Below are 15,358 nucleotides of genomic sequence, written 5' to 3' on the forward strand. Positions count from 1 at the left end.
TGTGCTCCTCCAAGAGGTTCACAGATTTGTGACAGTCAGCATGGGAATATGCTGAACCCAGGACCCCTTACATGCTACCACTGAACCACATTCCCATATCTTACTGGTCATCTTATACTTAAATTATTATTTCCCTCAGCCAAATACTTTTAAATGCTAAAGAAGCTTGAGATTGTAAATGGTTCTTAAAGACAGCTGCAATACCCCCACCACGGCCTGTTAACCTAGGTGTATTCAGAAAATTATAACTGGGAGGGCAGAGCTCCACTAGAAGGCAGAACTCCCCAGGTTTGAGTCAGGTCTCAGTAAGAAATAGGATGTCAAGGTTATGAGATGTAATTAGATCATTGAGAATGAACGATTTATTAGACACAGACTGAGAGTTTAGAAGAGCAAAGACAACTGGAAAGACTAGCACCAATAAGAAGCATCGGGCTGCAGTGCATCGACCACACATACTACGAGACAACGAAATGCCATGGGTGAGTTGCCTATTGTAGTTGTCTATATTTGATTAATAACTTAAAAATTAAAAAATTGTAAGCAGCAGATCAACCAACATAGGTGGTAGGCTACCATATAGCAGTTGTTTTCTGACTACATATAGCCAAAACTTAAACTATAATAGGCCTACATTTTATACCTTACTAGTAAAGCTTCAAAATCAGACTATTGCACAGAAGCACAGTAGTAGCCTACCCACCTATGTTCTATATAAGCAAGAATGGAAATTGTTGACTACTACCAGGACCTTATCATGGTAGTATCATTATAGTAACTACTGAATGGTATTATTAACATGGTAGCCTACTGGCCACTATTGAGTGGCCAGTAGGCTACCGTGGTATACCTTGATACTCAACTGTGATATGGTAACTAATAGGTAGTGAAAAATATATCCAGTGTGGATCTGGTAGTGGAGGGTAAGTTCAATTTATAAATGAAGTGACTTTTCTCTAGTTCAGTGCATTGATCATTGGGTTTGTCCACATTTTTTCCAACCACCATAGCGATGGTGTATATGCCTTAATATAGCCACACATTTACATGTATGCAGCTAGTATTTATTCATTTTTAACTGAACACAATGTTTTACATTTTAATCAATTTTTATTTCAACAGAACAAATAATTGTGAACAGACAGAGGTTGCCCTTTCTCTGCTGTGCCATAGGATGCCAATAAGGAAACAAAGGGTTTGGGTGCACCCCATCAATGAACAGAGACAAGAACATGGGGTATACCAATCTGGTCCAGGAGCTCCTGGCAGATAATGAGAGACATTACATTTATGCTACATTTATTTTCTTCAATTAAATAGTTTATTACAAGTAATCTGGTTGAAGTGTTTTCTATGTTCATGGTGTGATTTGGCATACATTATGTGACTGATGAGCAGTTATGCCATGTTTACTTTTTTCATACTAAAATTGATCAGTAGGCTATTTGAGGGGGGACAAAGAGGGATGCCATCCCCTTTGTTAGCAAAATGACCAAAATCCGTCCTTCTTGTTAACCTGATGCTCTGTGCTTTGTCTCATAGTGGCGCTTCACATTGCCGGTTTTAATAATCACCATGATCTTGGAACATATGAAACATACTGGTTTTGAACTGCCTGTGGGGAAATTTACCATGTAAGAGTCTGTCTATTCTTGATTAAAAGCTCTGTTTCCGCTGTCTACTTTTCTCTTTTTAGGGCACGCCATCTGAAATTATTTTTCCGACTCGTCCATCTCTACTCTTCCCGTGTGTGTGTAGCCTACCTCACTCAACTCGCAGGTCGCTACACCAGTGCCATAATGGCTAATAAAGCTGCGCCGGTTAAAATAGAAACACTCCATAAAAAACTAATAGTTCTCAACAATGTATCGATATTTTCTACAGCAGACGGGGGGAAAGAGAAAGTGCAGCAGCAGCAGGTCTGAAAGTAACAGAGCTTGGACCAAAAGGGCCATTTAATGGTCATAAAGTTTTGTGTTTTTTGCTGTTCTCACTTATTTATTCATTTATTTTTTCAAATAAAACAAACATTTGTGACAAAATTTTAGTGTTTACAACAATATATGTGACAATATAACACAATAATTATACAATATTTCAGAGTTTAGTAAATGCCTCTAAAATATAATATAATATGATATAAATAGGCTACATTCTGTTAAAAATGTACAAATCGCCTATTGACTATACTAATAAAATGTCTACCATAAAAATATTTTCAGCAATGTCTAGACATTAACTTAAAATCATGTGTGGAGACCAACTACTTAAACTTAAATTTCTCACCTGAAGAGCCAATCTCCAGAGCTATGGCTCGCCAGGCAATATCTTTTTTTGCCATTGTCTTTGCAATGACGGGATTGTGGGTCATATAGCTTGGGATACTTCTCAACCACAACAACTAGTCTCTCCTCATCCATTGTTCTACACACACGAGAGACAGCAACAGCAAGAGGTGAGGAGAGGAAGTCCAGCAGCCACTGGAGCAACAGAGGAGAAACAGAGCTGCTACAGAAGCTGGGATGTACAAGCAGGGAGCGAGTGGAGTTTATTTATTTATAAATTTTTTTTAATGTTTGCCTTGTAGATACAGGCACAAGTGAAATAGTTAAAATTGCAGTGAAAAGCAAGCAATAAACTAATAACGTCTATAGTTGGGCCAACATTGTATTGAAATATAAAACAGCTGGGGGAAAAAAATCTTTTTTTGTGGGGTGGTACAATAATAGGGACAGCTGTTCTGATGTGCGCTGTTCGGCTGCGGTGTATTTTGTCCTATACTTTTACAAAGACTCTAGTGACACTAATTGTAATGCTACCTGTTGGTGGTTTTTAATGGTCAATATACTATCTAATGATTGACAAAGTGTTAATAATTGGCAGACAAATGTTGTTGGTGTTCAGGTACACGAGTTGATCCTGAAATGTGTGTGAAGTGTTTTGGATGCATTAGTGCATTTTGCATGTGAGATTAACTGTTGTGCTGAGCTGCATGTTGTTAAAGAGAACTGTGTGAAGAGTTTTGAAAAAGTGAACTCTTATAGAGAAATGTGACTTAGCAATTGTAAAAAACTAAAAGGCCACAGGATTCTGAATAAAATGGGAATCAGATCGAGTTGCTTAGAAATGAATAAACAATTCATATTCATGATTCAAATAGGATTTGCTTAGATTTATGAAGAGGTCATCTAAATGTAAATGCTGCGTCAGTTTTGTCTGTGATTCAAATTAATGTTGCAGTTTTAATATAATTACCAAGAGAACCTGTTACGGACAGAGCAGACCGGAGACCGTGAAGAGACTGAGATAGTTTATTGTAAACAATGGAAATGCGAAGATGATAATGCTACTGTCCTTTAGCTGGTAGTAGAGGAGCTCTGGGGTTGAGGAGACACACACTGGAGAGTTGAGATGGTTGGAACCAGGATCGGGGCACTGGAGTCGAGTAGGCGTCTTGCTGAGACGTAGGTGAGTCCGTGGCGTTTGTGGAAGCAGGATAAAGAGTTCTGTCCTTAATCTAAACGAGACCGGACACTGACTGAGGTGAGGGATGGTGTTTTATAGGGGAGTGGAGTGATGATTAAGTGCAGGTGTGTAATGAGTGACAGGTGACTGGGATTAGTGCTCAGATGAGGGAGTGCGATGTGTGACGTTAATGACAGGAGAGTGTGACTACTGGCTGGTGAGAGCATGACAGGCTGTGACAGTAGCCCTAATTATTACAATTTTACAAAATCATATGCTCGAGTGAGAATTTTCTGTTGTTTTACATCTATAGTGTGGGAGGGTGACTGATTATGGGGAAAACAAATTAGAGGATGTTGCAGTTGTTCAAAATGACTGTAAATCCATACTTAAAAGCACAAATAAGAATATTATGTCACAGCCTGTCATGTTCTCACCAGCCACTACACTACACACACCGCATTCCCTCACCTGAGTACTAATTCCAATCACCTGTCACTCATTACACACCTGCACCTTATCAGCACTCCACTCCCCTATAAAGCATTATCCCTCACCTCAGTCAGTGTCCGGTCTCATTGAAACAAGGACAGAGCTCCAGATCCTGCCTCCACAACGCCACGGACTCACCTACGTCTGCAGAACGCCTACTAGTATCCAGAACCTCGATTCCGGCTCCTGTCTTCTCCAGTCTTCCATATGTGTCGCTCCTGGTCCTGTGTGACTCTGCTCTCCTGTGTGCATCCACATTACCCCAGAGCTCCTCTACCTCCAGTGAAAAGGACGGTATCATTATCTCCTTCACCTATCCATACTCCTCGTGGTTCAATAAACGATCTCTGTATCTTCACCATGTCTCCGGTCTGTTCTGTCTGTAACATATTAGGAATGTATGTGTTTGATTGGTAATGTAACATTACCAAAATTTAAACAAATGTTCACAAAACCATATTACGAGTAAAAAGAGGTAATCTTGAGTGCTATTTTTTGTTTTGCCTGAGACATTTGAGCTAAAGGTAGAAGCAGTTTCAAAGCAGACTCATATCTTGGACAAATAGCTCTTTCTAACTGACACCCCATCAGCAATTCTTGGATCAGTCTCTCAATAGAAAAGGATTATAGCCCATTATATCTCCTCTAATCCTCTCCCTCTCCTTGCAATCTCTCTCTCTCTCTCTCTTCCTTTTCTTCTCTTCCCCTCTCTCTCCTCTAAAACTGTCCACAGCGCAAGCTCAGTGTTTTTCCCCTCCAGATTTTTCTTTTCTTTTCCTGTCTGTCCAGTTTGTACGAGAGATAAGTAGCTTTTACGAGGGACAGATGACAGTTGTTGTGGTCTGACTGAAAGAATAAATAGAGCTTGTGTAAGAGAGAGACAGCATGTGTGTTTGTGTTTATGTAATTGAGCGTGCATGTGTCGGTTTTTGTGTTCTTGTTTATTTCTTGTGTGTGTGTGTGTGCTTGAGTACATATATGTCTATAAATGAGTGACTCCTGAGTATCTCTCTTTGCACCTTTTCTTCACTCTGTGTGTGTATGTGTGTGTGGTCCTTACCAATGTAATTTTCCCATAAAATTTTCACTTTTCTTTATTTTCAATCATACTCTGCTTCACAGGATCTGATTTGCTCCATCAAAGCGTAACAGAGAGATGAGAGAACCTTTCCCTCTTTCTTTCTCTTCTTTCTCCAGCTACTTAATTACTTCCTCCTCCGCCTTATTTTTCTTATGTCTCTTTTTAGGAGGAGAAAGAAAAGAAATTATCATGTTTTTGTCTTCTTCCTCTCTCTCCTACCTCGTACTTTGTAGACTGTCTGTGCAGTATCCCATTTCCTCTCTGCTTTGATCTTGTTCTCACGTTATTGCTCTTGTATTACCATAGATTTATGATGTATTAACCTAGATTTATTGTACTCCCCTGCCTTAACCACTTGTGATTTTTCTAGAAGTGGGTCTGCTTAGATTAAAGCTAAACTCCATTCAATAAAATGCTACTTTCATACCAGACTGCAACGGTGAAACATAGGCTGCAGGGAAAATTGTATCAGAGTTTGCCATAAAACTTATAGCCAAAATCTTTGAAACAATCTTTACTTTACGCATAAAATTAAGTTATGTTTAGCTACATAAAGCAGGCTCTGTTGTGTTAGATTAGCATGTTAATGTCCCAAAGATAAATGCAGTGAACATGACGAAACAATACATATACACAGAGGGGAGCATGTTGTCTATACACTCTAAATCAGGTCACAGTTGAATGTATACATGTTGCCAAGATTGTGGGTGTTCTGTATTGTGTAATCATATTAACTGTTACACTGCCTGCAGTGCTGTGCTTTTTTATCTTTGTGACTGCCACCTTGAATATGTAATGCTCTTTTTGTTTAGAAGTGCTTTCTATCTCCTTATTTGCCTCCTTCGGAACACTTAAGCCATTTCCACACCCCACACAGTTGCACTTGGATCAGCATACATCCCACAAATCCATTTTGAGTCGGAAGAATAATGACTCTGAAAATGTATGTCCCTTGCGAGGAGGATTATAATCCACTGGCCCACAGCCAAGAATTATAAAACGGTAAGCCAAGTTTTCATCCTGAATGCTCACAATGAGCCATATTTCTTGTATTACATTACAATAATAATGTGAAACTTCAGTGATCCCCAGAGGCAACTTCTCTCCACAGGGAGTTAAGACCTACAGAGCAGAAACTCTAGAGCTTTTTCAAAGATGCTGTGGCAGAGCGAAATGCTTGCAAATGTGGTTGGATTAACTGTGGTCATGTGGACAGTGAAGGACAGTGTCCCTGTAACCTGACCCCAAATGAGAATAAAGCTTTAATCTGCTCAGCCTTAAAAGAAAATTCATAGTCATACAATGGGCTCCAAATAGAATTTCGCCTATGACATATATATTCTAACATAACATAAATTAACTCTAACATCACTTTTTTGCTATCAAGAAAAAGATTTCATGGAAAGTTTATCTGAAGTTAATATTCAGCAGTCAGAGTTGGACAAATCAAGTGGCTATCAAAGTTACAGTCTTTTTAGTGCAAAATTCCCTCTTTTTGTTACTATCCTTCCACTGCAGCTCAAGAGGGAAATGCTTTCTGGTTTTATTTTATTGTAGTGATTCAAAATTCTTTTAAGTCCCAAAACTTCAAGTTCAGTATCCGCCCTTCAGTAAATCTAAAGATTTGACTAAGTTTGCAATTTCACTATGATAAATTGTATAGTATGTTACCCTGGGATGGTATGGATGGTATCTGTGACCTGCTCAGTACATCAATCTTGTGCAGCCAATTCCAGTGTAAACTCAACTCCCGTAGGATGTTAATAAACACCATTCCTACATTTTTGTGTAATTGGTTCTGTGTAAAAACAACTTTCCACCAGACTTTTCCTTCTCAGCTACTATTACAACCTGCAGTCATTCCCCCTAGGGTCACTCTCTCCCTCTCAGTCTTCTCTCTGTTTCTCTCCGTCTCTTTCATTCAGTTAATTTTCCGTCATAGTCAGCTTGTTCAGTTTAGTATGTGGTGCTCAGGAGGAAATCCCACCCAGACCTGCTGATACACTCGCACACAGCCTACTGCAGAATGTTCGCAGAGACAGGAAGCACACTTCACACACGCAAGAGCGTAGCAGGAATGATGACAAAATTTGTATTGTTTCATGATTGATAACAAAAATGCATGAATTTCAGGAGTGCTTTTTTTTCACTTTGCCACACACACACATGGTGCCAAGGTCAGGCTGTTCACACCTCTATGTGACGTTAGCAGAGCAGCAGGTGGTTGTACAGATGGAGACTGGCATCACTCTTCACACCAGGATATGGAACCTATTAATCCTACACTGAGAGATGGCTGGTTGCTCTGCATCATGCACGCACTTGCACAGACAATTTTCTTTGTGTAACACCTCCTAAAATCTTGTTTTTCTGTCAATCTATCTCCATATAAATCTTTGCATCTTTTCTATTTTACTGTTTAACCATTTTCAGTCCAGTTTGTCAAAAGATCATAGGAAAACAAATACCGTAAATCTACAGTAAAGCCTGACAGAAATATTCATAACGGAAAACATTTGAACAAAGTTGACACTTTAATGTATCAACAGGTTGATACTCTCAGAGGATTTCCTGTGGTTGCAGATACATGTTTGCAGATACATATTTTGCAGCTGAGTGCTGTTATCCCTCTCTTGCTCTTTCTTTCTTTGTGGTGTTCAGAACCACAGATGGTTGGTTGAAGTAAGAGAAAGAGAGTGAGCAGAGAAAGAAGTGCAGAGAAAACTAAGGAAAGGGCTCCTCAGAGTGGTTCACAGCTATTAAACAAGTGTTGTTACACTTTCTTTTGTCCATTCTCAGACTACCTGCATCTGTCTGCCACTATCTTGCTCTGTCAGTCATATCCCTCTTCTGTCTTCATCATCTGTCTCTCCCATTAGAAATTATTGGAGGTTGAAAAGTGTATTAATCTCCTTTCAGGCATGCACCCCTTTACATTAATCTGATGGCAATTTAACATGTCGGTCATGTCTGAATAAGCATCTGAGTCACTTTTACATAAAAGTCATGACAGCAATCTTACTTGGTTCATTCATACTGCATTGATGAATAAATGAACATCCAGCAAAACGCTTTACATGCAGCATGCGAGCTAATAGGGGGTCCCAACTTAACGTCATGACATTCAGTGTTTGTTCACTGCCGGATATGATAAAACAGGCAGCAGACTTCACTCTCTAATAACACTGAAAGATGAAACTGACTGAAAATGTATCAGTGGATTCACTATGAAAAGGAGAGGCAAGCATCCCTCGCATTCATGGTGGTCAGTAAGGTAAAATAAGTTTTAAAATCGATCACTCACCTTTCAATCTCTCTCTCTCTCTCTCTCTCTGCCTCTGCTCCCTCTCGTGCACCACATGAATGTTCTGTCATGTCTGAATTAATATCAAAGTCACATATATCTGAATGACAAAAAGCTGTCACTTTAATAGGTAGATTAAGCAAGAAACATTTCTCATTCCAAATCTCAAAATGACTCTAATAGATACAAGAGCCAAAAGAATTGTGAGAGTAATGTGGTGGCAATGTCATGGCTGTCCTGTAAGAACTGGGTTTGTATGGTGACAAAGAGATCAACGAGTACTCAAACCCTTTCAGCATCTAAACTGCTGAAGTACCAATGAGCAAGATGCACCGACCAACCAACTGACAGACCGATATTGCCCTAGAACCACAACGCTAGTGTTGCTAAAAAATATGCTAAATGTTTTCATTTCTGTGCTTTTACTGCAAAAGAAATCTACCTGTTAAGATTGTCTTATCATCACAAAACAGCAGTTAAACTCTCATTTTCTCATTTCTGTTTCATTTGCCTAAGGCTAGATTATGTCTTAACAAGCACCAAAATTAGACTAAACTCTTGAATTGGGTATCTATAAAATATCAGTTAATCTGCCTTGCAGTCTCTGCTTTCCAAATATCACTCTCTCAATCACTATTTTCCACTCATCTCTACTGTAATGACACATTTTCTCTTCCTCCTCTCACTCTTTTTGCTCCTGTTTCTCACAAATGTACTCTGTTACTTCTTCCCCTACTTTCATCTCATTTCCTCTCCATTACAGTCACTCTATTTACACAGACTGTAAGAGGACAAAATTACTGCTCCTTGTGCCTGTCTCTGTCTCTCTTCCTGTCTTCTTTCTGTATCTGAGCATACACAGATAGACTGTGTCTCTTTCATCTTGGCTTTCAAGCCACTTAAGGAAAACAAGGTCATTCTTCCCTTCTTCTTTGAGAGGTTTGTTATTTGCTACTACCTCTCCAATCTCTCAACCCTGCTCCCCTCTGCACCCTCTTTTATAGGTCTGCTGTGTCACCATCATCTTTCCTCCCTGTCTTTCTTTGTCTGAATTCACACGTGCACATGGCCCTTTTTCATTTGAAGACATTTTATGACACTAAATATCTCTTAGACTTTGTTAAGTGTGTGGGAGCCACTATGAGAGTCAATACAGCTGTGATAAACTGTCATCATTGTTAGATCCTCAGAAAAGTATACTTCCTAAAAAAGTAGACATCTGTAATTTTTCGTCATCTTTCCTGGTTTCCTTTCCTTCTCTGTAGCCCTCCCTTCTGTTATGTGCCTCCATGAATACTGTCTGCAGAGCTCCTCTCATCCTGTCTTCTTGTCTTTTTCAAGTGCTTCAAAGAAGTCGTCCAGCTGCCATCCTCTCCGGGTCTCTGTGTCCTTCTCTTCCATCTAACCCTCTCCTGTTTCCAGATTCTGCTTGAAACCAGACAGTTGAGCTCATGCCATCCCTTTACCTCCCTCTATCTGCTCATCATGCTCACTATAACGTGATCTATTTGCATTAACATGGTTGCAACTCATCTTCCCCAACAACCAAGGGTTATATAATTTGTTTAGTATTAGTTTGGTGACAGGACAGATTTGTAGTAGCCTACAGGAAATGAAGGGATGAATTTATTATTGAACATATTTTCATTTTGCATCCACTTGCACTTTGCATACGTACAGAATCAAAACACCAAGAATGTGGGAATGTACCTAATGGGCCGTCATAAAAGGGTGTCCCTTTGTTTGACCTTCTCTCAAGTATTTGTCACCATATCTCTTCTTTTTTTCTCTTCTCTTGTTCTTCGTCCTCAGTGATGACAGCCAGATAACAGTGCTGTTGCTGCCCCCTCGTCCGCTTGTCATTTTCAAGTGTCTGTCTGCTTTAATTGTCTCCATGACCGCATGGCTTTATCAGAAGTGACTGCAAGGCAACTAGGTCACACAGCCCCTAGTGTCTGGAGTGCCTGTGTTTCAGACCAGATGATCAATGTCCTATTTGTCACAGTCTCAAACTACATCAATGAGCTATTCATCATTAATGCTCACACAGACACACTGACAGACAAGGACAGAGCATGTACTGTCAGTGTCGCTCTGTAAGTGAAATATGGATGTCAGAGGGAAATTCCACAGACAGACATTCATTAACGCTTCCTCCATGTTTATGTACACTTTGTGAAGTTTGTGTCAGGGAATCCATTAGGTTGATATTGCCTCATCCCCATGTAAAATTGACACATTGGTGCCAAGTAAGGATATTTTTACATAAAAAGAGTTACCTAGTAAATTGAGAGTGATTTTCTAATAGAATAATACTTTTGTAAGATATAATCATAAGTAAGTAAAACTTTTATTGTATTAGTATTATTTAACCTGAATGTTAATGAATAATTCTGTTTTATTTAAACTGGGGAGTTATTTTTGTAGCTAAAAGTTGAATATGGGAATATGGGTTAACAATAAGTCAAACTTATTTTTAGTGATTTAATGATAGCTTAAAGCGATAACTTTGTGTGTACAATGCTATCATAACCAATGGATTGATGGCCAAACCTACAAAAATATGATCCAAGTTGTAATAAACTTGAATTGAACTTGAATGAATTATCCTTTAATGACCCCTGTAAGTATCCAGATTGTATTGAAGTATCACTGAGAAAAAAAGCTAATTTCCTTTCAGCTCCAACTCAGTTTTTTGTATATGTCTTCTGACCTCGCTGGAGGGGAAACAGAAATGTTAAGTTAGCAATAAAATGTTATTTACATGAAAAAATAAAGTTCTTGCAAATGGATAAATAGGCCATTAAGAGACCTTAAATTGGATCAAGTAATGTTAATTTGTCATTCTCAACAACTCATGAACTCAAATAAAACAGAACAAAGAATTTCAAACTATTGATGTTTTAATGTAGCAAACTTCAAAGTAGTTCTCCATTACCAGGAATAAGACAATGTGATCAGTTGAAGCTTTCATGAAGATTCCCACCATTAAGGAGCACGGTGTTCATTATCTGTATCAGGTAAAGCTGATCCATATCTAAATGAATGAGTGAAAACAGGGTTGTGGAGCAGTGCTCTACTTCCTCTTCTGGTACTGCATTAGCTTACTGCATTACTAACTTCCCCACACAAGCTAATGTTACATTGGTCGATGGTCATGAGGATGATACACATTTGCTAATGCACAGAGTAAAAGGAAACATTACTGGGCGTGGGCTGGGGGGGGGAAAGAAGTAGCACAGGCATGGTCAACAAGAAGAAGAGGCTGAGAGGGAGAAGAACATCAGTTACAGAAAGCAAGGGATGTAGTTGTCTCCCCAGAATGATTTGTATATTATTATATTATTCCAATTACCAACTTACAAAGCAAAAACAAGTGATACTGATACACTGATGTCTTTCAGGTTTTAAGAGATGTGCATGGCCATGGCCAGTAAGACGGATTTCTCCTTGTATGGCTCCAGATCCAGATTTTAATTTGAACACAATTTCTGAATTCAGAACGGTCATACAGATCAAATATTTAAGTTTTTTCCCCACAGTCAAGTTTCAAATTAAAAGTGACAGTCCTATCCCATTGGCAGGTGTGAAAAATAACCCAACCTTATCTGAAAGCGCTCATCAGTCATTCATTTAACAAAAAAAACCCTGATGCCTCCAGGGAAATTACAGCAAAATTGAAATCATCCAGGGATGTGACGAGTGGAGAGGAGAGTTCCTGTTGCTGCAGTTAAAATCCAAACTGTCTTAACTGTTGCAACAGATGCGGTGTAGAGGCTTCGAGGCAGCTTGGTGAACCTTGTGGTTATAGAGGATATAACTGAAAAGACACAGATTCCCTCCTAACAGTTAAAGCTATAGCATGCTACTGTATGGCATACTCTGACACAAATAGATGTTCATGTGTAAATCAATCTCCTTTTATTCATTTTTAAAGCAGAAATGGATTTCATTAAAGAGCAGAACAAGCTGTAAACACAACACTGACATATCTTCACCTTAAAAAGTTAGTAATATGGAGAAGGTTTTAGCAAACAGTTGCCTATTTACACATCCAGCAGACATGAAGCAACAATAGCATGTTGTGAGTCTTGTTTTTGGTCACCTGATGAATGTAGGTCCAATATTCACTCCCCTTTCAGCTCTGTTTTGGTCTCCACCAGATCCTGACAAAAAAATAAAATAGCTGGCTAAATACTTCACCAGCCTGTCTCTAACTTGAACAGCTGCCTGCTGCATCTGGAAATGACACTAATTAGTGCTGAAAATAATGATCTGAAAGATACTAAAACGCTCTGTAGAGCTGAGAGGAACTGATGGTTATTCTCCACATTACAAAAAAAACCTTTCACATTACACAGTCATTTTACCAATTGTCAATATAAAAATATTGCTCAGTGCAGCATTAAATGCCACATGATGTAAAAATAGAGGTCATAGAAGTCTAGTTTGGAGCCCTGAAACCCACAAGTGAGTAGTATTGTTGCTGCATAGATTCTAATTTAAAGTGAGTATAATGTAGTTTTACTCTGTAAAGTAGAATAAACCATTAAATATGCCATTTGTACATTTTAGAGCAAATACAGGAGTTGCTAAGAAATGGTCTAACTCTCTCTGAAACTGAGCTATTCTTAACATCTCTCTCTTTGAAATGTATGGTATTACATCATAGGTTTTAATGGAAGGTTGATTAAGGTTATTATTTGCAGCATCTGAAATGTTTTTTTAGGGGTGTGTATAGTATAGTTCCAGTACAGCTCTTACAACACACACACCGTACACAGACACACACACAAACACACTTAATGAAATTCGACCGCCGCACTGCATCCTTACCTCAGCATGTGTGTCAAACTTTATTTGCTCATGTATGCAGACACACACACACACAAAGGACATGCTAATGAGATGCAGACTTGTAGGTCAGAGGGATGGGTCACTTGTTCTGGCTCTAATCTAATAGTTTCTTCTTCTTAATCTCTTATACTAACAGAGCAGAAAGAGGGGATATAGACCAAGAGAACGAGGCATGGAGAGATAGTGTTGGGAGAGACGAATGATAACACATAACACACACTTAATGAACTCAGCAAAGATTCAGAAGGAGAGACATCTGTAGGAGGATTGAGCAGTGTAAACACATTCTTCATGCAGTCAGATAAGCCTGCTGGAGAGACACAGACAGCATCGCATCCCTTCAGCTCCTTGCTGTCTCTCCAAACACACACATCGAGGTTAACTACTCTCACCTATCTTCCTCAGTCAGTGATGTATTGCTTTGTGGAAAACAGTATGACACACTCACACACACACACACACAAGATGGACTGTCTTGAGTTATTTATGCTGCTGTGAGAAGCAGTACACCTAATTTTCTCTCTTCCTCTCTCTCCTTATCTCCCCCTCTCTCTTTCACTCACAAACATACACAGATAAACACTCCATGGTCTAATTACAAGCATTTCCAACAGTGTGGTCCATCATCCCTCACCAGTCCATCGCTTCCCTATCTCATTTACCCCTCTTTTCCCCTCTTCCTCCTGCTCTTGTTCTGTGAAATTTATACTTTATTCCCTTCTTTTCTTTTTACACCAACTTGCACATTTCTTTCTCTCTACTATCCCTCTCTCTCTCTCACTTACTCTGTTTCCTCCTCTCTCCATTCCTATTCCCCAGACAGACATTATCTGATGGAATGGCGATTGATTTTCTTCAACCCGTTTTCTTCCATCTTTGTACATCTCTCAAGGATTTTTCTCTTATCTCTCTATTTCCATTAAGGCAAGAACACATCCCTTCTTTCTCTTCCCTGTTCTCCTCCTTTGAGTGTACATGTCTTTGTAAAGTCCCTTACCTCGGCTTTTACTTTTCTGTCTCTCTCTTTCTAACTATTTTGGGTTAATGTGAATGATCCTGGCTTCTTCCCTTTACACATCATCTCTGCAGCCACTCTCTCTTTGCTCAGTAATGCTGATATACAGTAGGATGCAGGTCTTATTATACTGCTGATCCCAAGTATCAGAGAATTCCCACCAGTTCTTTAATCCATATTAAGAGCAAGAGCTATGTGGCATGTGTCAGGATTGAAAGCAAAGTATCTTGACTTTACAGTGTGCTTTTTTGATACATAAAAGAAGAACTTGTAAAGCAAAAGTGACATTAGTACATGCTTTGTTACCCTCTTAAACATCTCTCTTTGTCTCTCTTCCTTCATCCTTCTTGCCTTCACTCAGCAGGGATCTGACTACAAACGTCCATCAGCAAAAATGTAGCAAACACAATTCTTTCCCCTCTGATGAAGTACATATTTCTGGATGAAGCACTTTTGGAAACTTTGGCCCAGAACCAAAAATAGCTTCCGTAGCTGCCTCTGACAGATGAAAGAAGCAATGACATATTTTATTCTAGGAATTTAAAGTTTCTCATTTTCTCCCTAAAAGTTCCTGGCAGGGAGAGTTTAAATACTTTGTCTATTCTTCATCCCTCTTCTCTGCTCTTTCTCGGTCTTATCCCCCGTTTGTCGACCTCTCCTCCATCTGTACCCTCCCTCGTTCTTACAGTGCCTCCTGATCCTCTCCCTTTAGTCCCATTAGTTATCTCCTGATGGGTCATTAACTATTAAACACCAGATAGAGGGAAAAGGAGATTCTGTGAGGTTTGTGTCTAGTTTGCAATAATAAATAGACATTGTGGGATGACAACAGAGAGAGAACAGGAACGGAGGGTGGGGCAGGTCCATAGAGTCGCTTTCTCTGTTCTGTAATGATAAGTGGAGGTCAGTGGGCAAAGAGAGGAGTGCAGGGAAGCTGCTTTCTGTCCTCTGGTATAAGGTGTCACTGTAATTACAGAAAATGAGACAAGAGAGACAGAGATTTGCATAAACATCTCTAAATTATCCAGAAAAAGCATGAGATTTAAGACCACAAGACAAGCTGCTTTTTCTCTGCATGTTCTGTCATCTTTAAAAAAAGTCAGTTCACATCTAAAATGCAGCCCTACTTCTTCCCTTCAGGAAA

At 39.2% G+C, this 15,358-nt stretch overlaps 1 protein-coding gene across 2 annotated transcripts in view; it reads left to right on the forward strand.

The window, feature by feature from the left end:
* Positions 1-15,358, forward strand: part of LOC122869927 (meiosis 1 associated protein) — a 50,219-nt gene that overhangs the window by 22,292 nt on the left and 12,569 nt on the right. The window lies entirely within an intron of this gene.

Source organism: Siniperca chuatsi, linkage group LG22, assembly GCF_020085105.1.
Source record: "Siniperca chuatsi isolate FFG_IHB_CAS linkage group LG22, ASM2008510v1, whole genome shotgun sequence".
NCBI lineage: Eukaryota > Metazoa > Chordata > Actinopteri > Centrarchiformes > Sinipercidae > Siniperca > Siniperca chuatsi.